General features: G+C 41.4%; 1 protein-coding gene, 1 long non-coding RNA gene and 1 other non-coding gene across 4 annotated transcripts in view; 2 read left to right on the forward strand and 1 right to left on the reverse strand.

Moving 5' to 3' along the window:
- Positions 1-25053, reverse strand: part of COL4A6 (collagen type IV alpha 6 chain) — a 337408-nt gene that overhangs the window by 231297 nt on the left and 81058 nt on the right. The window lies entirely within an intron of this gene.
- The window catches only part of LOC129639630 (uncharacterized), a 34618-nt gene that overhangs the window by 4581 nt on the left and 4984 nt on the right, over positions 1-25053 (forward strand). Inside the window, exon 4 of one of the 2 annotated variants that reach the window (XR_008708517.1) lies at positions 7724-8388. The exons of the other annotated variant lie outside the window; for it this stretch is intronic. This is a non-coding gene — a long non-coding RNA (uncharacterized LOC129639630). Of the gene's footprint in view, positions 1-7723; positions 8389-25053 lie in introns of those variants that run through there. 2 annotated transcript variants of the gene reach the window in all.
- TRNAG-ACC (transfer RNA glycine (anticodon ACC)) lies at positions 17870-17942 on the forward strand. Its single transcript has one exon. It is a non-coding gene; the product is annotated as a tRNA-Gly (tRNA).

The following is a 25053-nucleotide window of genomic DNA, read 5'->3' on the forward strand; positions in this document are numbered from 1 at the left end:
TAATAGATTTTTTTGAAGGAGTGGTTTCTGAAAATAAGTGATGTTCAAAGGACCTTGGTACTCAATATTGACTTTTTTTCTACTCTGGGGGCAATGAGAAGGCGAAGAGCACCTGCAGGTGACTGTCAAAACAAACCCCGCTTTTCACGAGCGAGACCTCAAGGTTTTCACCAGCAATGAGCTGGGAAAGTTTTGCTTACATTACAGAGCCTTAGCAGGGACTGTCAATCCCTCTGAAATGGCTTCTGTTCTGACACTTAGTTTTCCATTTCTTCCACAAGGAGTTCTGCTGCAGCCAAGGTGAACCTCAGGGCACTCCTAAGTTCTCAGGTGCACATTCTAGCACCTTGACGTTGCTTCCAGTCACATGACTGTCATCCCCTAAAGAACTGTGCCCTATTGACAGCTTATTATTTGTTACAAAGGTGAAATTAAATGAATCTTTGTACTCAAAAAATATAATAACTACTGTTAGAGATGTCAACAGTGGCAGGGGATCGTCCAGTGGATATGACTGTGCCCTTCCAAGGCAGGCGGCCTGGGTTCCAGCAATGGTTGACAAATTAAGAACCCGTGTGCCATGGAGCGTGGCCAAAAACAAACAAAAAATGTTAACAGCAGCTATTTGGTGGGGAGAGGGATGGTCTTTTATATATATATATATATGTATATATTTATCTGCATTTTTTGATTTAAAAATATTTTGTAACAAGTATAATTTAATTTTTTAAATTTGAGGTTTAAACATAAAAATAAGCAGTATTCAGGAATTCCCCAGTGGTCCAGTGCTTACCACTTGGTGCTTTCACTGCTGAGGGCCCGGGTTCGATCCCTAATCTGGGAACTAAGATCCTGTAAGCTATGCAGTCCATAGGGCTGCAAAGAGTCAGACACTACTGAGTGACTGAGCACGCACACACACACACACACACACACACAGAAGCAAGAGAGTAAAACAAGATATCTATATATTTATTGCACAAGGCTTGTAATCAGAGATCATTTCTGCCAGAGAGCACGTGGCAGGTAAAATATGCTTTGCAAATTGCCTGGATAATTGCCATCATATTATAAGACCTCTTCTTCCTTGATCAAGGTGGAATGGTTTTTGGTACATAGGAATCATGGTCAGAACCCTCTGGCCTGTGGTCCTTGCTTTGCACTTAGGTGAGCACAGGCATTAGGAGGAGTATTTATAAGGCTGTCATGGAATGCATGTGAGCATGTGTGCACATGTGCATGTCTGCCTGCATACATGCATGCATGCTTCTTATGTGGCTGTCGCTCCTGTCTTCTTTCCTCTATCTCAGGATAGAAAGGGAGAGACACACTTCACCCATAAGAGACAAATTCTAAAATGTGTTAATGTGAATGCAATTCAACATTTTACTCTGGAAGATGTGAATAATAAAGTGCTACTCTAAAAAGTGAACTTTTACTTGGCCAGGAATCAAGGAGTCAATTTGCTTTGTATCCATGCCTCACAGAATCCTCATGACAAAGCTTTGAGGAAGATGGTAATCTCCTAATGGCCAAAAAACCATATTCCTAGAGGAATTAACTATGAACAGGTCCCATATGTAGAGCACTTACTATCTGTCTGGCATTGGGCTACATGCTTTCTATATATTATCTCACTGAATCCTCACTATTCCAATCTGGGTTGAGAATAGTCTGGAATGTTCAGTGGTATGCCAGGTAGTCCCTGAAAGTCCCAGCAGCATAAACTCGGTACCCTCTTTGGAGAGGTAACTTTGACTATAATCAGTGTTTTAAATACAAACACAGTTACATTATGGATGAGATTACAGAGCAGGTCTGCATTTAAAGCATAAGCATCAAACTTATGGGAAGTGCTTTGGGCCACCATGCCATGGTCCCTAAGGAATATATATATATATATATATGCTTACTAATCTCTGCTGTTGGCATCACACTCCGCCACACTGCTTCTAAACAAGGCAATTTTTGTCTCTCATTTTATGTGATTTGCTAGAACTTGGGTTCCTTGTGAGAATGTCTTAATGAAGGGAATACGTATGGTTTGCTTTCCTCTTATCTATTACTTCCCTGTGGAATCCTATAGTTTCCTTGGTATCAGAGTGATGGCCACTGATTGAAGAGGTGATGAGTTTTCTGACAGGCTTGTTGAGCTGTACAGCATAGTGGTGGCAAGAAGTAAAAAAGACCAGACAAGGCCACAGTCCTCAGTGTTTCTAGATCCCAATGCCCTTCCCTCTAAGGCTTATGTTGTACTCCTCAGGGCAGCGACAAGTCAGGTCTCCTGAGAAGTTCCTTCTCAGTTGTAATCAAGTAAGCCTTCTTCTCTTTGCCTGATTATCACTTCCCAAACAACCCCCAATTCATCTTCTCTTTTTATTAAGGAAGGCAATGAAAACAGGCTTTAGTATATAGAATACCTCCTGGCCAGCCTTGCTAGATGGTGGTCATTTCTGCCTCTCTGGCCCTGCGATACATGTGAATCAACCTATAGTTCATTTATGAGTCTCCAAATATTTGAATACCTGTATGGAGGCTTTGTGTTGAGCCTTAGGAGGATGAAAAGAAGATTAGGATAAAAGGCTAATGGAATTCGCAACACCAAGAGATCACTTCCCACCGAGGTGGCCTTTCAATGGGCTTTAAAGGATGGGAAGAATTTCATTAGCTAGAGATTCTAGGGTGAGGGAGAGGCATTCCAGAGGGAAGGAACAGCATAAGCAAACATTTGGTGGGGGAAGGGTTGGTGGGAAAGATTGAACCAAAAAAGCACAGGGAATAACCAGGAAATGCAAGATAAGTACTCCAGGATGTCTGAGATTAGGGTATATTTTCGAATGGGTGGGAAAGCAAACTAAAAGATAGATCTTGAAAGGGTTTTAGTGTCAGGCTTAAGGGTTTGACTGGCAAGGAAAAAAGCAATGCTATCAGAGAGGTGATTTAGAAACATTAATACAAGAGAGTGGGAAAATGAGAGAAACCCCATTTTCTCAGATGAGACAGGGCAACGTGCTATACAGGATTCAAAAGGAATGTTAAGATAGGGTCTCCTCCCTCAAGAAGCATATACTCAGATAAACTGAAACTAACAAACACCATTAAACAATTCCATGCTACTCAGTTCACTTCTACCATATAAGTGCTTTATTGTAGAACACTGACCATAACAACTTCTGAACACACATTTTGTCCCCACAAATGTTATTCTATGGCAACTATTACAAGAACATTGCAGCTCTGACATTTTAAAAATATTTAAATTTGTATATTTTTAATTGAAGGGTAATTGCCTTACAGTATTGTGTTGGTTTCTGCCAAACATCAACATGAATCAGCCAGTCCTGACTTTTGAACCTTGCAACCTGGAACCCTTCCTTCTTTCCTCATATTAACACATCCTTATTCATCAGAGAGGAAAAGAAAGACTTTCCATCAGTAGCCTGTTTTTTTTTTTTTTTTTAAGGATGATCTTTAGCTTCTCTTTCCTCGCTTCATTTAACAAACTAGACCTTTGTAGGGTAGCAAGACCTCGAAGCTGCCATAGCCACCCCTCTTCACTCTTAAATCACCTGTGCTAATTTGCTGACCAGGCTTCTGAGGTTACAAGCAAATATCATTCAGGAAGAAAAACATGCCATCTCTATGGAAACCTGAAAGTTTGAGAGGGAGCCCACCTTAAAATAACCAAACAATGGTCTCTTTGAGAAGTCTCCAAGGGCCTGAGTTAGAAAATCTGTATTAAGAGTTTGGCTGTTGTTAGTGTATGCACTTCTCAAACCCACAAGTATAAGCCCTAACTCTTGAAATTGCTATGCAAGTGGTCTCTTTTCTTTCCACATCTCATTGACATAGAGTTTTGATGATAAAAAAAGAGTAAGTTCATTCATATAGTGGATAATTATTGAGCACCTGCTGTGTGCAAATCATGTGCTAAATGCTCTTGAGATACTATAATAAAAATGGCAAGGTCATACCCATAGAGATGTCAAGATCTGTCCAGAGAGGGGAGCAGGAGGCAGTGACCAACGTTATCAGGTACTCATTTGGCAAAGACCCCTGTAGGAGACACTGGCATTGCAAAAATCATATGCTTTGATTTTCCAAGCCAGTGATAATGACATTCTCTTCTATTCCCACCTAAACCATTGAAAATGTGCAAAACACTTAAGTATTTTAGGATCCAAAGTGTATATTGCTACTATTTCTTTTACTTTGAAGCACATAAAGGTTCTTTGACAGAAAAGGTTGCTTGAAAATAGAGTAACTGTATTTCTTTATTCATTCAACACATATTAATTGAACTCTGCCTTGTGCTATGCCACCTGATGCAAAGAACTGACTCATTTGAAAAGATCCTGATGCTGGGAAAGATTGAAGGCAGGAGGAGAACGGGATGACAGAGGATGAGATGGCTGGATGGCATCACTGACTCAATGGACATGAGTTTGAGTAAATTCCAGGGGTTGATGATGGACAGGGAGGCCTGGAGTGCTGCAGTCCATGGGGTCACAAAGAGTCAGACATGACTGAGCAACTGAACTGAACTGAATGTGCTATGCACTACCAGACAGATACAGTGGTGAACAGGGCAGATAAGGACCCTGGCCTCATGGAACTTATGTTCTAGTGAGAATATTCAGATAATATGTAAACGTGGAAACCAAATGGTTTCAGAGAGTGGATATAGACAGTTAAGGGAATCACATGGTGATATAATAGTGCATGGCAGGGAGGGACCTAGCATACAGTAGGTGGACAGGGGAGGTATCCATCAGGGATGACATTAGAATGAACATCTGTATGCTGTAAATAGTCAGCCATGAATATCACGTAGGAAAGAAAGTTATGGAGACAGGAAAGAGCAAATACACAGTTTCAGAGGCAAATAATAATATTAACTCTGGGACTGGCCCTGTTCAAATGCTTTACTGTTGAAATCATTTAATTCTCACCAGAACACCCTGAGGTAGATACTATGAATAACCCGTTTTCAGAGATGGAAATGAAGACAAAGAGAAGTTGCAAGACTAGCTTAAAGTCAATAGCTATTATAGGGGAGGGTTGGGTTGGGAGTTTGGGGTTAGCAGATTTTGCAAACTATTGTCAGGGGAGTGTGTAATTCCTTGGTTCTGTCTTGTCACAACAAAAATTTGAAGCGACAGACGTTAAAGCCCTCAGAACGTGTCCCAGGTCTGGACAGACCATGTTATAGTTCTTGGACAGATCAGTGTTACAGCTTCGTGTTAGAGCTCAGTTTTATTTAGAAAATAAAAGGAAAATACATCTTTGAGGCATGAGAGCATGCTGACTCAAAAGACACGAAGAGAAGAGAGCCCTGGCCCTTTGGCTCCTCTTTTTATATGTTTTTTCCTCCCTGTGGGCCTGCCCTATATAAATTGGGATAGCCAGGAGTGCTGTTTTTTCTACCAGAGGTCCTCACTCTGGTCCTCAGACCTTCCTTTGTTCTATTTTTGCAGGCTTTTCCCTTCCTTGTCTTTTAGCCACCGCCATTCTGGACTCCTTTCTCCTGTTCTAACTACCTATCATATATAGAATGAATGAATAAACAATATAGAATGAATAAACAATAAGGTCCTATAGTATATAGCACAGGGAACTATATTCAATATCCTGTGATAAACCATAATGGAAAAGAATGTGAAAAGAATGTATGTATGTATAACAATCACTTTGTTATACAGCAGAAATTAACACCACATTGTAAATCAACTATATGTGTGTATGCTTAGTCGCTAAGTTGTGTCCAACTCTTTGCAGCCCTATAGACTGTAGCCTGCCAGGCTCTTCTGCCCATAGGATACCAGCAAGAATACTGGAGCGAGTTGCCATTTCCTTCACCAGGGGATCTTCCTGACCCAGGGATCAAACTCACGTCTCCTGCATTGGCAGGTATGTTCTTTACCACTGAGCCACCAGAATCTGCCTGCAAATATAGGAGATGCAGGTTCAATCCCTGGGTTGAGAAGATCTCCTGGTGAAGGAAATAACAACTTGCTCCAGTATTCTTGACAGGGAAATCCCATGGGCAGAGGAACCTGGCAGGATACAGTCCATAGGGTCACAAAAGAGTCCAACATGACTTAGTGACTAAACAACAACAAATAAACTATACTTCCATAAAATAAAAGCTTTTAAAAAGTCAGTACCTATTAAATGACATGACTAGGATTGAAATCTAGGCAATCCTGCTCCATAGCCTATATCTAAACCATACGGCGGGGGATATGTGCAAGCAATATAAGAATCTATCCTTAAGAGTTGAAATTTGCATTAACACACACTGAAAAGTCTTACAAAGCAAGCTAGGAAGTTATGGGGCTAGCCCAAGTAGCTGGGATCTTAAAAAACAGGTATGTTTGAACTACAAAATAACTCACTTTATAGTGAATCAGATTTAAAACATGCAATATTGATCTATGGAGTTGTGCCTCAGCACCCAGACTTAAACTTTTCTAAAACATTCAGAAGTATCAGAAAAAGGCAGGAAATACCAGAGTATAGGAATATTAACCCTTTTCATAAACAACAACCATGAAACCCAAGCTCCTGTCACCTGGCTGAAGAGCTCTCCAAGAAAAACAGCCTGATTAAACGAGATAAGTGTAAAGAAGCTGGCAACATGTCATCAGTGCAGACAGTCAGTTCAGGGGTGTAACCATCATTCTTCATTTCCCTGGAATTCTTCATCTGCAATACTTATCTATTAAAATACTAAGAGCAGAAGTAGCAGTTTTTTGTCTGAAAAAACTCAAAAATGCCTGCAAACATGAACATACTGTCTTCATGATATAATAACAAAGTATAGAAAAGTCTTTTCAATTCCTTTAGGAAAAAAAAGTTTTCTTTTAAATTTATTTTTAATTGGAAGAAAATTGCTTTACCATGTTGTGTTGGTTTCTGCCATACAACAATGTGAATCAGCCATAAGTATACCGAATCCCCTCCCTCTTAAAAGAAGGGTTTTGAAGTCTAAATACTTTTGTCCACATCACCTCATACTAGACTGTCCTTTATTCCTTTTCAGTTGTATCATGCTTTTTAGTATTATCTTCTAAATGTACATCTATACAAACAGACAAGTCTCAATAATTCATTCAGTGAATGCTTACAATGATGGGCAGAGAGTTTGAAAATACACAGGACTGGGACAAGAGTAAAAGGCATGTTGGAGCTGGAAGACATCTGGTAGTTTTATCATTGTACACCCTGGGAACTAGATTATACAAGATCCAAAAGGCTCCTCTACTGGCTGTTTCACAGTCTGTAGCCTGGAGCTGGGTGACTTCTCAATAAAGACCTGATAGACTGATTTCACTCCATGCTGGTTTTGGCCCTCACATGTCATTCCAACAGATTCTTTACCATCTGAGCCAGTTAGCAGATCTCTAATTAAATCAGCCAAACCTGGAAAAAATTATTAAGTGCCTACTAAGTGCCTGTTCTGTTTCAGAACTCAATACAAGTTCATAGCTTGAAGTGGGAGCAGTCTATCAATATGGAATGCAAGATGGTGGGGAGTAGGTATGAGTGAGCCAATGTATACTATTTATTTCAAATGCACACGTGTTCAGGAAAATTAATGACAGAGGCTGTCATCATTTGCCTCTAGGAAGTACAAGTTTCAGGGAAACACTACCTGCATATTTGGAGTTAAGGAAATAAAAGAATCCCCATGTTCATATCTTCCTTGTGTCATCAACAGATGTGATCCAGAAGTGCTATATTCTGAGCAGCTGCTAGAATACTTGACACAGCTGGACAAAATCCATTAAACTTCAAGAGCAAAGTATTTCTGAGCACCCTAACCAGCTGGGCCAATCATATTTGGAGGCAACCAGATGTTTTGGTCTGTGTGTTGGCTACCATAAAATACCCCTACCCAACTGTTAAATAATCCCAAATTCTAGAGATCTATCCCATTTTCATTTCAACTGCTTGTGTCCCTATATCCTTTCATTCCTGCCAATTGTGAGTCTCATTTTTCTAGTCTGCTTAACTACAACTCTCCTCAACATGAAGTTCTCAACATTTACTATCTCCTCTGCATATGGTGCTGTTGGGAACACAATGATACATCACTTAAGGCAGTACTAGGCTCTGTCTCTCAGGAGCTTGCAAACTACTAATATTTGGGAGATAAGAATGACTCACATGAGAAGACTATTTGAATTTACTGCCCTGAAGGATGACATGCCAAATGAGAATGCAGGCAGGTATATAAGATTTCAGAAAAGGAAACAGATGTTTGGGGGTAAATATAGTCAGGGCAGTTTCAAATTGGAGTTGTCACCTGAACTCTGGAAGGACCAGTGAGTTGTGATTAAAGAAGGAGGAGGACTTTATAAGCAAGGAGGGATGAGAATGATTTATGGGAGAGAGAAGGAATGGATGAGTCTGGAAAACTAGTCTGGGGCCAGATCAGGGAGGTCTTGTGTTCCTGGTAAATGATCTGACTCTCATTCTATAGGAACCGGAAAAGTCAGGGTTATCAGGACAAGTCTCTGGGATTTTCAAACATTGCTTTATTATTTTTAATTCTGTGGAAACCAGTCCCCATGACCTCTACATGCAGTATTTAATCATTTTTCTGCTGTCACTTTTAATTCCATTTTTGAGGATATTTTCCCCTCTGGTTGATGACAATAATATATTTATGGTACGAACGCTGAGCTTCAATGCCTTTATCCCTTAGCAGTCACAACCTGAAAAGTTGCTAATGTCTATCACACTGCATTCAGTTTAATTAACTGCACAAATAGATTGATTCTCTAATACAAAATATTATCTGGAGAGAGAAATAAAAGGATAGGGAAGGAAGCTATGAGAAGCAGAAGCCAGAAGACAAATTTATCTCACTCAGGAAGCCATACTGGTTATCATAACAATAACAAATATTTATAGAGGGCTTTCATCCTGAAGAATCCCAGAGCCCCAGAGCAATGAACACTTGCAATAAATAGATTAAAGGAGCTACTCAGCCATCCAAGAGAGGAAGCCCTCTCTCCGAGGCCCAGTGCACTAAGTCATTCCTAGGACAGCACTTGATTGTAGCCAAGGGATTTTAAAGGAAGCTGGAGGAACTTCCAAGTCATAAAACCTGGAGAGCATGCATAAAGAACACCCAAGAATCTTTCACAGGAGAGCTCCTAGGAGCAACAGGCATGCCCATAGTCAGCTTAAGTCTCATGTGTTAAGATCACAGCAGCTTCAGAGGCAAGTAAAACTTCACTGATTTGAGATAGATGCAGTCAGAAATACCATGAGATACTGTTTTATATTGTGAAACCATAGATTTACCTTGCTAACACACACTTCTCAATAAATTAGTAAAATAAAATATTTGGTGGAGGATATTAGAGAAGGGCTTACTATCTCTTCAGCAATTCAAGCCAAACCATTAATAATGAAGTATATGTTTTTCTGGTTCCATTCTTTGATCTAACATAAGGAGCCATGTGATCTTGGACAAGTCATTTGGCATCTCTGTATTTCAAGTTCATCAAACTAGTTGTGTGTGTGAGAGAGAGCGAGAGAGAGAGAAGGGGAGGGTGGGGGAGGAAGAGAGGGAGGGGAGAGAGAGAGAGAGAGAGAGAGAGAGAGAGAGAGAGAGAGAGAACGAACACGTATTACATAATTCTAACTCTTTTTCCTGCCTGCATGGAGTGGCCACAGGTCATTTGGCTAAAGCCCCCCTTTGGAAACCTGAGAAATACAATTTACTAGGAGGCACAGAGCTCCTTACATAGAAGTTTAAGAAAAAAAAAAAATTTAAAGAGAAGCAGATTACAAGACTGTAGAACTTCAACAAATGGGTAAAATCTATAGATGTTAAGACACTGATGTGTGAACATGGGAATAAACTAGACAGTAAATGTCACTTAGTCCAGTGATTTTACAATGACTCCTTGGAGAATCAGGCTTCTTCGAGAGCATCTCAGGGTTCACCAAGGGAGCCAATCTAATGCTGAAATGTCCTCTACAACATCTTCCCTGCTTTTGAAAAACATCCCGCCTATGTTGGCATCACTGCAGTGACTGAGAGCAATGGAATAGTACTCAACTACAAAAAAGAACAACATAATGCCATTTGCAGCAACATGGATGGACGTAGAGGCTATCATACTAAGTGAAGTAAGTCAGATAAAGACAAACATCATTTGATATTGCTTATATGTGAAATCTAAAAAAATCATACAAATGAACTTATTTACAAAACAGAAACAGACTCACAGACATAGAAAACAAATTTGTTTGTAATTACCAAAGGGAAAAGGGAAGATGGGAGAAATAAATTGGGGGTTTGGGATTAACAGATACCAATGACTATATATAAAATAGGTAAACAACAAGGTCCTACTCTAAAGGACAGGAAACTATATTTAATATCTTGTAAGAACCTATAATGGAAAAGCATATGTAAAAAGAGGGCCTTCAAGTGCTCTTCACATCAGATATTCTGTATGGGTTTCAATGACATAATAACCCACATTTTATACAGATCAATTTGTTCTGAGCCTTTAAATTGTGCTTTAACTTGACTGTTCTGATTGGAAGCTCTCTTCAGTCAGGCATACTTTCCTTCCCCACCATGGCAGTCTCTTGACAATCCTAATCAAGACTGCAGAATCCAGAGCAAATAAAAGGTCATTTTGCCTAACCCTTAAAGAGACTCCTCTCTCTCCTTCCACAATCAATTCAAGGAAGTTTTATTGAGTACTTGCTATGAGATGATAATATCTGAAAATCACTAAGAACTCCCCATTGCAAAATGAAAGGAAAAAAAAAAAACCCACAAGTTTCTCAGTGTTACACATGTTATATAGGACCTTCAGTATTGTGAGTTCCAGCCTAATTTTGAGCCTTATTTCCAGCTATTCAGCCTCCTCTGCCCTCATCCACCCCAGCATGCACACATGAGCCCACATGATGTAGGCACACCTGACCGTTTGCTCTTCTCTAAATATATCATGTTGTGTGTGTGTGTGTGTGTGTGTGTGTGTACACACGTGCATGCATGTGTGCAAGTGTGTTCATGCTGTTCCCTCTGTGTGGGAAACTTCAGTCTACCTGGGGGTTCAAAGTCAACTTCCAAATTTAACCCAAATTTCTACCTGAAGCCTTTCCTGCCTCCTCAGTTCCCAAATCAGTTAATCAATCACTCAGATCCACTCCCAAGGCAATACTATTAGAGCATTGAGACATTTATTAGAGATAAGTGCTTACATGGCAAATGGACTTGTGGGTGCCAAGGGGTAGGTGGGAGGGGGAGGGATGGACTGGGAGTTTGGGAATAGCAGATGCAAACTATTATATATAGAATGGATAAACAACAGGGCCCTACTTCATAGGACAGGGAACTGTATTCAGCATCCTGTGATAAACCATAATGGAAAAGAATATGAAACAGAATGTGTGTGCACATACACAAATAACGGGGCTTCCTTGGGGCTCAGATGGTAAAGAGTCTGCCTGCATTCCAGGAGACCCAGGTTCAATCCCTGAGTCAGGAAGATCCCCTGGAGAAGGAAATGGCAACTCACTCCAATATTTTTGGCTGGAAAATCCCATGGATGGAGGAGCCTGGTGGGCTACAGTCCATGGGGTCACAAAGAGTTGGACATGATTGAGCAACTTCACTTTCACTTTCATATATAACTCAGTCACTCTGAAGTACACCTGAAGCTAATGCAACATTATAAATCAACTATATTTCAATAAAATTAATTTTTAAAAAAGATACTTGCTTACAGTCATCTGTAATCCTGCTAGACTCCAAAGCAGAGGCTTTGTCTTCACTATCCTATATTCCCACAACTAGCACAGTGTCTGTAACACAGTAGTGTGTGGAAAATGTTGAGGGATGGAAAGAAGGAAGGAAGGAAGGGAGGAATTCCTCCATTTACTAGACCTTGAGCTCCTTCAGGGTAGGGTAGGTACTACATCTTACTCATTTTTGTACCCACAATGGCTTGTACACAGGAGTGTCCATGCATGCGTGCTAAGTCACTTCAGCTGTGTCCCACTCTGCAACCTATGGACTGTAGCCCACCAGGCTCCTCTGTCCATGAGATTCTCCAGGCAAGAATACTGGAGTGGGTTGCCATTTCCTCCTCCAGGAGATCTTCCTGACCCAGGGACTGAACTTGTGTCTCCTGCATCTCCTGCACTGCAGGCAGATTCTTTACTGCTGAGCCGCTGCTGCTGCTGCTGCTAAGTCGCTTCAGTCGTGTCCGACTCTGTGTGACCCCATAGACTGCAGCCCACCAGGCTCCCCCATGCCTGGGATTCTCCAGGCAAGAACACTGGAGTGGGTTGCCATTTCCTTCTCCAATGCATGAAAGTGAAAAGTGAAAGTGAAGTCGCTCAGTCGTGTCCGACCCTCAGTGACCCCGTGGACTGCAGCCTTCCAGGCTCCTCTGCCCATGGGATTTTCCAGGCAAGAGTACTGGAGGGGGGTGCCATTGCCTTCTCCGGCTGAGCCACTAGGGAAGCCCTATACACAGGAGATCTCTATGAAATTGAAAGCAGGTTAAAAAAAATTATTCTTAAATACAAAATCACTAAATAGCTACACCCCAAGTGCTTACAGCCTAAAAGTAGAATAGTTTAACTGGGAAGGAAAATAGACAACCAACTCCAAGTGCTCTAGAAGTTCATAGAAGGGAGAAGTAAGTGAAGGCTGGATCTGTGTAGGAGAGCATTTCTCAGGCTGTGATGTGCAGTGAGGAGTTTGTTCAAATGGAGAAGCTGACTGTTGGGGGGCACTCCACAGGCCTGCAAGCCCTGTACTTGCCCAGCTCCATGGCCGAAGAAGGGCCCCAGAGTCAGTGACAGAGGCATCAGTGGTTTAATGGATGGGGGATTTTCACACATCTGAAGAAAGGTCCTGGAGCAACACCTCACTGTGTGGGACTGACAGTGGACAGGACATGGCAGTAGTCTTCACTACCAGAGGGTGTGTGTGTGTGTGTGTGTGTGTGAATTGATGAATTCCCTGTGTGAATTCCCTCATCAATTACCAGGGAAACCAGCAGAGGGGCACTGCACCTTTGATAAGCTCTCCTGGTAGAGCTAAAGGTTAGAACAATCACTAGGTGGGGCCCGAGGCAAGTAGGTAGGTGTGTACTGGTTAGACTGTATGATTAAGAGGGAAGGTCAGTCATGTGAGTAGGGTGGAGCAGGGGATGTACAGAGAGCAAGAGAAGAGCCATCTTGAATGGCCTGATCATAAACCAATTGAGTAGTCTGGGCGGTTCAGTAGTCTGAGCACCAAAGAATTGATGCTTTTGAACTGTGGTGTTAGAGAAGACTCTTGAGAGTCCCTTGGACTGCAAGGAGATCCAACCAGTCCATCCTAAAGGAAATCAGTCCTGAATGTTCATTGGAAGGACTGATGCTGAAGCTGAAACTCCAATAATTAGGCCACCTGATGTGAAGAACTGACTCATTGGAAAAGACCCTCATGCTGGGAAAGATTGAAGGCAGGAGGAGAAGGGGATGACAGAGGATGAGATGGTTGGATGGCATCACTGACTCAATGGACATGAGTTTGAGAAAGCTCTGGAAGTTGGTGATGGACAGGGAAGCCTGGCATGCTGCAGTCCATGGGGTCTCAAAGAGTCAGACACGACTGAGCGACTGAACTGAACTGAGTCTGGGAGGTGCCCATAAATCAGCATTTCTAATAGACTTCTAAGCAATGCTGATCCTGCTGTGTGGGCACCATACTTGGAGTAGCAGTGAAGATGTAGAAAGCCTTCTTGGAGGAGGCACTTCTTATGCTAGGTGCAACGGGAGGAGCAAAAGTCAGGAAGAACAATATAAACCAAGTAACAGAAGCAGGAAAGATCAAGTTTAATTAGCAGAGGAGTAAATGGAACCAGGTAAATAGAGCAGAGAGTTCTTATAAGAGCGTAATGAGTGAGAAGGCTAGAGAGATTGAGATCGGACCACATTATTAGCTTCATCAAAGCCCCTTTTGAAGATTCTGGACTTGCCATTGTAAATTCTTAAGAACCTGATGTATCATCTTCACACCTTATATAATTATATAAATGTTTGGTTTATAAAACACATTTCTTACACATTAAGGTCATCTGATCCTCACAACAACACGGGGAGTTAGGTTTTGTTTTCATTGCTATTTTACAGGCCAAGGAAACTGAGGCTCACAGAAGTGAAGTTACTTTTCAAAGTTTATCCAAACTTGGATTAGAGACAGTGGCCAAACCAAGTTTTTATGACACCCACTCCAAAGTAATTTTTCATCACATCATGTTGTAGATTGCCACTTTAAAACAGAGGGTCCTGAAAAGGGGCACTTGTGAAATTATCTTCACATTATTTCAATCTTCTCTTTAACTGCAGCTCATTATCTGACTAAGGAAAATCTGCCTTTAGAATTATAATTCTCTGACCCAAAAGGCTATTAATTTCCTTCTATTTAGTAACTGAAGGATTTCTCCCTGTGCCCTCCATTCTCATTGTATGTTAAAGAAGAATGAAATTATTGGAGGGAAGAATATGAGGAGGCCCCTGCTAATCTATTTTGTTTGAGAAAATTAAATGGAACCAGTGGGAATCTCTTAATGATAGCATCAGAGTCTCCTCCCATGGGCCTTCTTTTGTACTTTCACTTGCTGTGCATCTTTTGTTTGTATCTCCCAGCCTGGAGACTTGATCACTCTGTTGTTGCTTATTGTGATCTTACAGGAGTCTATTGTTCCCAAATTTCCCTTCTTTAGTGACTTTTTTTGAGACGTGTAGGGCTAGGGGACTGATGCTGTGACATCAGTGTCATCTTTTCTGATGTTTTCTTTTCAGTTGGAAAGAATGAGTTTTGCCATGTTGGAATTAAATGGGTCCAAATTCCATCTAAGCAGCTCAGGAATTAAGAGGCACTTTTTCTAGGAAGAAGAGAGAGAGAGAGATGGACTCAACTGAAAGGTCTACAGAACTTGTATCATCAAACAGGTGATAGAAACCTAGGAGGTTCTTGAACTTATGGTTGCTGGAGAGGAAGGCATAGTTAGGGAATTTGGGATAACCAGCAAGGACCTTACTGTAAAGTACATGGAACTCTGCTCAACGTTATATGGCAGCCTGGATGGGAGGGGGTTTGGCAGAGAATGGATACATATATATGCATGACTGAGTCCCTTCACTGTTCACCTGAAACTACCACAATATTGTTAATCGGCTATACACCCGTACAAAATTAAAACTTTTTTTAAAAAGTAACCTAGGAGGTTCTTAACCAGCATTTCAAATTTGACTAATTTCTAACTTATCAGTTAAATGTTCAGGCAGTACCAAATTAAGCTCATTTGTGTTCATTTTGTTCCTAGCTATTTAGGCAAGACAATTTTACTGGCTGTGTGGCCATGGGCTACTCACTTAACATCTCTGAGCTGCAAGCATCATTATCTGAAAAGGCGATAATGAATTGTGCCTATCTCGTAGGATAGCTGTGAGGATTAAATGGTATAATTTATACAAAGCACTGACTGGCACCAAAGCAGGAGCTCAGTAAATAATGGCTCATGCTCTTTTACTCACTGTCATGCTTTCTCTAAAAAGGACATGAAAAGAAACAGACCTGAACAACACATCCCTCTGACTTTAAAGGCAGGAAACTAAAGAACAGAGCTGTTATCTGATAAACTGCAACTTTAAAGAGCCAAAGCAGATCCTTCTGATCAGTGACTCCTACTTTCTGGACTGACTCATAGTAAGAAATGCATTTTACATAGTTTCACAGAATAATTATTTCCAGCAATGCAATATGAAAGTTTCACTCATCCTACTCCTCTTATCCTTTCCACTCTATTGCATTAGGAAACAAATGTTGGTCAGGATCCATACAATTGATCAAAAACAAAACAAAACAGAAGGGGTTTCATTCAAACTTTAGTTTGAAAAATACTGATTTAAATGCACCCAAACCAACAACCCAGAAAGAAACAGTTCCCACTAGCACTAACTAGATTATCAATCTTACTCATCCTTCAAATTTTAGCTGAAATGCTTCCTCAGAAATCATTCTCGACCTCTCCAGTCTAGAGCATGTTCCTTTGTTATATGCTGATGTAGGATCATGTTCCTCAAGCACTCACTGCAGTTAAAAACTGTATATCAGTGATTTTTTTTATTATATATAATCCACAACAGAATATAAGGTCCACAGAATATAAGCAACTTTGTCCATCTTTTTCGTTAGTACATTTCAGTATATAACCCAGTCCAGCACCTGGCACATAGTAAGAACTCTATAAATATGTGCTGAATTAATGAATGAATGAGCAAACTAATAAGTGAATGAATGAATGAAGATGTTCATAAATCCACATGTAAACCTAGTAAGTTATTAACCTACTATGGAATAATTAGTTGGCTTTACTTTCCAAAGTGAAAGATGTGATGAGGTTCTGTTAAAAACTGTCTCTTCTAATAGACTGTAAACTCCATGAGTGCCAGGATCATGTCTGATTTTGCTCCCTATTGCACCCCAGAACCAGTAGAGTCCGTGGCAAACAGAAGATGCTTCAAAAAGTGTTGTTGCATTAGTAACAAATTTACGATGAGGCCTCTGGAAATTTTCCAAATTTCATGGAAGTTTTCCAAGATGAACTTAGTGACTGCCAATGGTCTCATGCGTTAAGCCTTTAGCAGTACAGATATCACAGAATATCAGAGGTGGAAGAGATGTTACACAGCTACCAGCAGTCAGCTAGCTTTTTGTTTTTTACAAAGGGTCAAATGGTAAATGCCTTCAGCTTTGTATGCCATATGGTCTCTGTCACAACTACTTAACTGTGCCATTGTGTGCAAAACAGACCATAGACAATACGACATGAATAGGCATAGCTGTGTTCCAACAAAATTTTACTTACAAAAAACAGGTGGCAGACTACATTTGGCTGCAGTTTGCTGACCTTAACTAACTCAACTGTCATATTCTATAGGTGAGAAGAGAGAGGGGCTATTTCTCCATAGGGAAATGGCTTGTTTAAGGCCACACTACTAATAAAGGACAAAGTGGGGACTCTCTCAACTTCAGTTCTCAGGACATCGCAGCCATGTTTTAGGGTCTGTCTGCTTCAATCCTGGTGTTGGTCCTATACTGCTTTGTTTATTGAAGCTAACAGACTTTGCCTTAAATTTGATTTGCACTGGTGGTTTTTCATCTTTGTTGTTGTTGTTTAGTCACGGAGTCATGTCTGACCTCTGCAATCCCATGGACTGTAGCCTGCCAGGCTCCTCTGTTCATGGGATTTCCAAGGTAAGAATACTGGAGTGCAGTTGCTGTTTCCTTCTCCAGGGGATCTCCCCGACCTAGGGATTGAACCTGGGTCTCCTGCATTGGTAGGTGGGTGCTTTACCACATTGGTTGGTAGGTGGGAGCCACCAGGGAAGCCCAGTTTTTCATCTTTACTTTTTATTATATCATCCATGTAGTCTAAAATCCTTGGGAGTGATCGGCTTCATAGAAAGATTTTACAACTCCTATTTTATTTAGGTGCCTGGAGTTCTGCCTCTTCACGTTTTCAGAGAGTATATACTAGGTTCTCTAAGGCAAAAATTCTGACATATGGTATTAAAGGGCTGGATGGGCAATTAGGAGACAAGGGCTCTGTCACGTTATGTCCTACCATACATCTTACCCAATTCTCACAAATCGTTCAGTAGTTGAGATTCACTGAGTTCCTACTGTATACACAGTACTCTGGTAGGCTTGGGAAGGGAGGAATGATGAGAATGAGAATATTAATACCAGTTAACTTGTCTAGGTTCTGACTATATGTCAAGGGCATTATGTACAGCTTTGTTAAAACCTCATCAAGGGATTTCCCTGATTGTCCAGTGGCTAAGACTCTGTGCTACCAATGCAGGGGGCCTAGGTTCGATCCCTGGTCAGGGAACTAGATCCCACACACTGCAACTAAGAGTTCAATGCTGCAACTAAAACATCCTGCATGCCGCAATTAAGACCTAGAGTAGCCAAATAAATAAAAAATATATTTTTAAAAACCTCTTCACAACTCTTTAAGGAAGGATCAGATAGAGTAAACTGCTTGGATTGAAACTCAGCTTGGTTCATGTTGAAACCCTGGGCTGTGTTTACCACATTTGAAGTCCTCAAGGCCATTTATTCCTTTGTTGTTGTTTAGTTGCCAAGTCATGTCTGACTCTTTGTGACCCCATGGACTGCAGCACTCCAGGCTTCCCTGTCCATCACCAACTCCCGGAGTTAACTCAAACTCATGTCCATTGAGTCGGTGATGCCATCCAGCCATCTCATCCTCTGTCATCCCGTTCTCCTCCTGCCTTCAATCTTTCCCATCATCAGGGTCTTTTCCAATGAGTCAGCAGTTCGCATCAGGTGGCCAAAGTACTGGAGCTTCAGCTTCAGCATCAGTCCTTCCAAAGAGTATTCAGAATTGATTTCCTTTAAGATTGACTGCTTTGATCTCCTTGCTTTCCAAGGGACTCTCAAGAGTCTTCTCCAGTACCACAGTTCTAAAGCATCAACTCTTAAGTGCTCTGCTTTCTTTATGGTCCAGCTCTCACATCCGTAATGGCTACTGGAAAGACCATAACCTTAACTATATGGACCTTTGTTGGCAAAGTATTTATTCTTTAATACCCTTCTAAGCATTGGAGGTGCTTAGAAGCATTAAGCGCTTAGAAGTGCTTAAGCATTGGAGGTGAAAAACTCAAAGCATCTAGCCCAGTGTCCAGCACACAGTATACACTCATCTGTTCTCATTACTCATCATGCTCTCTCATCCACAGACACAGCCTCCAACCACATGGAACCTTCCAACACGAATACAACTAGCAATCCAGATCACTGTGCCTTTACACAAGCTGTCTATTCTTCTTGGAATGCTTCCACCATATATCTTCTGCTCTACCAACCCTCAGCTCAAATGTCTCCTCTTCTGGGACACTTTCCTGACACATCTGGAGACACTGAATCAGATTCCCTTCATCTTCTCCCATTCAGCACTTCGTTCAGATCTCTATTATCGGACCTAGTAAAGCATTTGTTCTCTGGTTTATTACATTAAGAACTCCACTGAGACAGGGATTGTCTTACCGGTTTCCTTTTAAAAATAACATCTATTGTGTGTTTTGATACAGAAAAGTATAAAAAAGGGGCAAAGAACCATAATTCATCTCTCAGAAACCTCTTTTGGTTTTTAAGAAAATAGAGCAATATGGGAACAAACTTGGAAAATGCAAACTCTACAAAAAAAGTATAAAATGACAAGTAAAACTCTTCCAACACCAAACCCTCACCCTAAAAGAATTCTTTAATAACAGTTGCTTACATAGCCTACCAAAAATACATTTGTATGTATATGTCAGAATATATATATATATACATATATATATATATATATATACACACATGCACATATGCTGCTGCTGCTGCTGCTAAGTCGCTTCAGTCCTGTCCGACTCTGTGCGACCCCATAGACGGCAGCCCACCAGGCCCCGCGGTCCCTGGGATTCTCCAGGCAAGAACACTGGAGTGGGTTGCCATTTCCTTCTCCAATGCATGAAAGTGAAAAGTGAAAGTGAAGTCGCTCAGTCGTGTCCGACTCTTAGCGACCCCATGGACTGCAGCCTACCGGGCTCCTCCGTCCATGGGATTTTCCAGGCAAGAGTACTGGAGTGGGGTGCCATTGCCTTCTCCCTATATACATATACACATATACACATATGTGTGTGTGCTCAGTCGTATCCGACTCTGTGACCCCAGGGGCTCTATCCACCAGGCTCCTCTCTCCATGGAATTTTCCAGGCAAGAATACTGAAGCAGGTTGCCATTTCCCTCTCCATGGGATGGATCTTCCTGACCCAGGGATTGAACCCATGTCTTGTGTCCTCTGCATTGGCAGGTGGATTCTTTACCACTGTACCACCTGGAAAACATATATATATATAATTGAAATGTCTTTTTTTCACAAAAGTTTTCTAAACACAATATTATATACCTAAACTTTCCCCCTTAATTATGTATCTCAGAAAATTTTTTTCAAATCATCACATATAGATCAAGCTTATTTTTTTTAAGTAGCTGTATGTGATATTATTTGGGATGAATGTAAGTTAGCTAATCAGTATTCTATCTATGGGCATGCAGGTTTTCCTTGATCTTGCTGTTATAAGTGACACTGCAATAAAAATCCATATGGTAGCTTCTTGTGATGTGGGGAAGTACCATATTCCATTGAATCAAAGGTGCATCCCAATTGCACAAGTATTAAAATGTATATAAAATGCACATATGTAAGTGTGCAAATTTAGAATTGATGAAATATGGTATATTTGTGGAATAGTCTCCAAGAAGTGGAATTGATGGGTCAATGAGTACATGAATTTAAATTTTTGACACATGTTGCTAAATTTCCCCCACAGAAAGGCTACATCAATTTTCACTCCTACCAGCAAGGTCTGAGATCTACCATTTTCCCACACTCTTGCCAACACTTGGCAGTAACCAATGTTTTAATTGCCAAAGAAAGTGATTGTACCTAACTTACATTCATAAAGTGCGGTTTGAGAATTGTTGCACTAAATGCCCTCTCAAACTTTCAACCTTGAAGTACTCTGACTTCCTGTGAAATTTCAACCACTAATTGGCTTTAGCAAATTAGAAGTTTACAAGTAAAGCCATTCAAGGAGAAAGTTTTCTCTTCAAAGCAGCATCTGTGAGCCAAAGCACAGCAAGATAGACAATAAGGCCAGATACAGGGTTGGAGATTTTATGCAAGAAAAACACTCCCTTCTTCCACAGGAGCAGCTGAAATCACTCAGATTTGAAGCAAGAGTTCAGCTCTCTCTGCCCCCTCTCCTAACCTTGCTTAGCTGATTGCCTTCTCAGATTTCTGGACCATTGTCTCAGCCAGCCCACAAATCTGCCCCCAGTCAGGCATCTTCTGGGAAAGGATCTATCGTCTCTAGAAAAATGCTGTCTCATTTTATCTATTGCTCTGGACATCTGGGTAACAAAAACCCGCACTTGAGAGCAAGGTGCTTTTAGGTGACTTCTTAGCTTTGAGCTGTCATTGGCACTGTTGTCTCCTTGGTGTGGAGGTGGGTGACTTTTCATCTTCCCATAGGTCTTGGTTGATACCAAGAGTGAGATAGCAAATGCGGTTCCTCACTTGAGAGGAGTGAGTTCATTGAGATCTTCAGCAGAGTGTCCACATAATCCAATGGCCCAGAGAAGAACAGACAGACAGAAGCTGCTTCTTTTATTCAACACATACATATTGAGCAACTACCAAGTACCAGGCTAGTGGTGCAGCATTGAACACCCCAAGCTCCTGCCTCTGTGGAGCCTATATTGTGTTTGTAAGGGGAGGACCTGGGGGTTAGGGGGCATGGAAAGGATACAACAAAGATACTAACTAAAATATATAGTATGGCAGATGGTGACTAGTGTTACAAAGTCAAGTAGGGGAAGGGCATAAGGACTACCAGGGGTTGGTTAAGTGTTAGTCGCTCAGTCCTGTTTGACTCTTTGCGACCCCATGGACCATAGTCCACCAGACTCCTCTGTCCATGGGATTCTCCAGGCAAGAATACTGGAGTGGGTTACCATTTCCTCCTCCAGGGGCTCTTCCCAACCCAGGGATCGAACCTGGGTCTCCTGCATTGCAGGCAGATTCTTTACCATCTGAGCTACCAGAGAAGTACAGGGGTTGGTTAAGTTATTTATTTAATATTATGCCCGGCCCAGTGCCAAGTATGTTCCATACATGATGAGATGAAAGACAGGGAAAAGAAGAAGAACAGGATGGGGGAGGAAGGGAGCTACTCTGCTTAGCTTAAGCTTGTCTTTTAGAATCAGTTTGAGGGCTGACACTGTCCAGCTTCAATACAGAGTAGGGGGACACACAAAACAGAGAGCGCTGAGAAGTGAACCACTTCTCAGGTTTTCACACATTTAGGTCTTCCTCATAGTATATCCTCTGAATTTATTTTCGTGGCTGTTTCAAGATCAGACATACTCCTATTCTGATATTAAGCACAATGCAGATCCCAAATACAAACCTATCCTCTTCAGGATTATATAATTTCTTTTCTTCCAATCACACAAATAACTAAGTATATTAGTTACTGAGAAGAAAAACTTGAATGGAAGAGGTATATACAGTGGTAGAGGTTGCATGTGTCAAAAAAAATAATAATAAAATGGGTGAGTAGCATAGAGAGCTATGGGTTAGATCAATGTGGACCATGACCGAGGTGCTATTTGGAAAAGAGACCAGCATGGGAGGTGAGGAAGAAGAGTGTGTGACTAAGTGTAAAAGATGAAAAAAAGAACAAAAGCTGGGGTTGGAGGGGCGGGGAATCAGTTGAGCTGCCACTGAGATCATGGGAAACAATTAAAAAAATGAATTCTCCTCTTTGCTTCCTCTGCACAGACCGAAACCCCCACCCTCAAACAAGCATTATACAAAACAAGCGAAAGGGTTGGTTAATGCGCTTTTCAAGTGATTTGCAAATCAAGGAAACTAAGTTATTTTTCTCATTGAGGAAGGCTGGTTCTCTCAACATCAAAGAATGGCCTCTCTTTTCAACGAGGCAGCTTCCCACAGCAGTACCTGGCTCCCTTAATCTCAGTAACTACAATAAATGCACAAGCCCCCTTTTGTGTGGAACTCCTATCTAATCAAATGAATCACCAAACAGATCTTTGCCTAACATATCTGAGTAACAGAGCCAAAGTCTTTACCAGAGCACAGGCCCCCCAGTAAGCCCCTGTGAGCAAGAGGAGGAAGGGTGGTCAGGGCTGCCTGGCTATGGGAAATGGCTTCCTCAGTATCCTCTGAAAACTCTTTATACTGACAGAAATTAAATCAGTTATACCCACTGGCATTTGAAGGACAAGGATATGGTCCAACTCTCTCCATTTAGATTGACTAGGACCGGGCAGATCCAGATACTGACAAATTGAAAATAGCAGAGATGCTTCAAAACCTGTTTTCTGGGGAGCTGAGGAAGTCTAATTGTGTTGGGGGAGGGGCTGTTGTGTAAGCTGACACGGAGGCCCTCAATTTAAAGATGATAAAAGCTCAGTCTCTAAGGAGGAGCTAAAGAGGCCCCTTTGTGTAATCTAACTTGTCTAGCAAAACAGTCAAGGCAAATCAGGGCTTCAGTAATTGGGAGCTATAAATGACCACCATGAGTGTTTATGGCAAGCCAGGTGGATACAATGTGCTTTGCTCAAATTAACTCATTTAGTTTTCAAAACAAGTCTATTAAGAATATAGTATTGTATTGCATCAATATGAATCTGCCACGGTAAAAAAAAATAAAAAAAAATAAAAAGTTTTGGATAAAAAAAAGAATATAGTATTATGATTCCAGTTTGAGTTAGAAAGTTTTGGCTCAGAGGTTATAAAACTTGCCTGAAACCACAACCAAGTGGATAAAATGGGATTCAAACCCTAGCCAGGTATAGTCAATTGCAAAGCTTCTGTCCCTTCTACTGCATAATACCACCTCCCCTTAAATTTAGTTGATTTGATACAGAATTTTCTCTCATGTATTTTTTCTCCATGACTGGTTTGCCTTATTCTGGTCCTGAGTTATTTTTAAAAATATTTATTTGGCTCTGCTAGGTCTTAGTTTCAACATGTGAGACCTTTAGTTTCCACATGTAGGACCTAGTTCCCAGATGAGAGATCAAACCTGGACCCCATGCATTAGGAGTGCAGAGTCTTAGCCACTGGACCACCAGGGAAGTCCCTGGTCCTGGCCATTATAATGGAGGTGCCTTCATGATGTTCATTCCTCCGCCTTGTATTCTTTCTTTCTTCAGCCATGAAACCTATTGAGAACTTGAGAACCTGACTGGATTTAAATTTTTAAACTCACATCTCTGAGGAAGCTTTTAAATCCTAGAGTGCTGTAGTTGGAAGTCCCTTATGTGGTCCCAAGGGCTTCCCACATGGCGCAATGGTAAAGAATCCGCCTGCCAATGCTGGAGACACAGGTTAGATCCCTGGGTTGGGAAGATTCCCTGGAGAAGGAAATAGCAACCTGTTCTAGTGTTCTTGCTAGAACACTAGAAAACCCATGGATAGAGGAGCCTAGCAGGCTACATAGAGTCCATGGGGTCACAGAGAGTCGGACAAGACTGAATGATTAAGCATACACATGTGGTCCCAAACCTTGCAATGTGGAGGGGTGACCTAAAAGTCTGAGTGCAGAATAAAGTTTGCATCAGGACTAAACCCAGTTTTACTGAATCCCAGTCCGTAACTCTTTTTCCTAGAGTCCCCTCCTCCTCATTTCCCCACCCTCTTCCTTGATTAAGCTCTCCTTCCATGATAAAGCCCATTACACGTCCCTCCGAAGTCCATCCTACACATTTCATCTTGCTCATTACTATCCAAAGCAAGACCTCTACATCAGTCAAACCTGTCACCTTGTGCCCACTTCACTGCTCATTTACTGGACAGTCCCTTCTCACATATGCATAATGTTTGTGGCTTTCAATTTGTTTTTTATAACTAGCTTAACCTTCTCAAGAGAAGGCAATGGCAACCCACTCCAGTACTCTTGCCTGGAAAATCCCATGGACGGAGGAGCCTGGTGGGCTGCAGTCCATAGGGTCGTGAAGAGTCCGACACGACTGAGCGACTTCACTTTCACTTTTCACTTTCATGCATTGGAGAAGGAAATGGCACCCCACTCCAGTGTTCTTGCCTGGAGAATCCCAGGGACGGGAGCCTGGTGGGCTGCCGTCTATGGGGTCGCACAGAGTCGGACACGACTGAAGTGACTTAGCAGCAGCAACCTTCTCAGATCCATTAGCTCTTTTTAAAAATGCTCTTTTGTATCCTTCCATATCCCCACAGGCCTTAAAAGTGCTTAGTAAACATAGGTTAAATCAACAAATATTGTCTCCTTGGAAAAAACAAATGTTGGCTAAAATAATGTATCTCCCCCTGAGAGAAAAGAAAACCAGGTAAAAAGACTCCTTATCACTTCTCATTAGAATTT

Source organism: Bubalus kerabau, chromosome X, assembly GCF_029407905.1.
Source record: "Bubalus kerabau isolate K-KA32 ecotype Philippines breed swamp buffalo chromosome X, PCC_UOA_SB_1v2, whole genome shotgun sequence".
Lineage (NCBI taxonomy): Eukaryota > Metazoa > Chordata > Mammalia > Artiodactyla > Bovidae > Bubalus > Bubalus kerabau.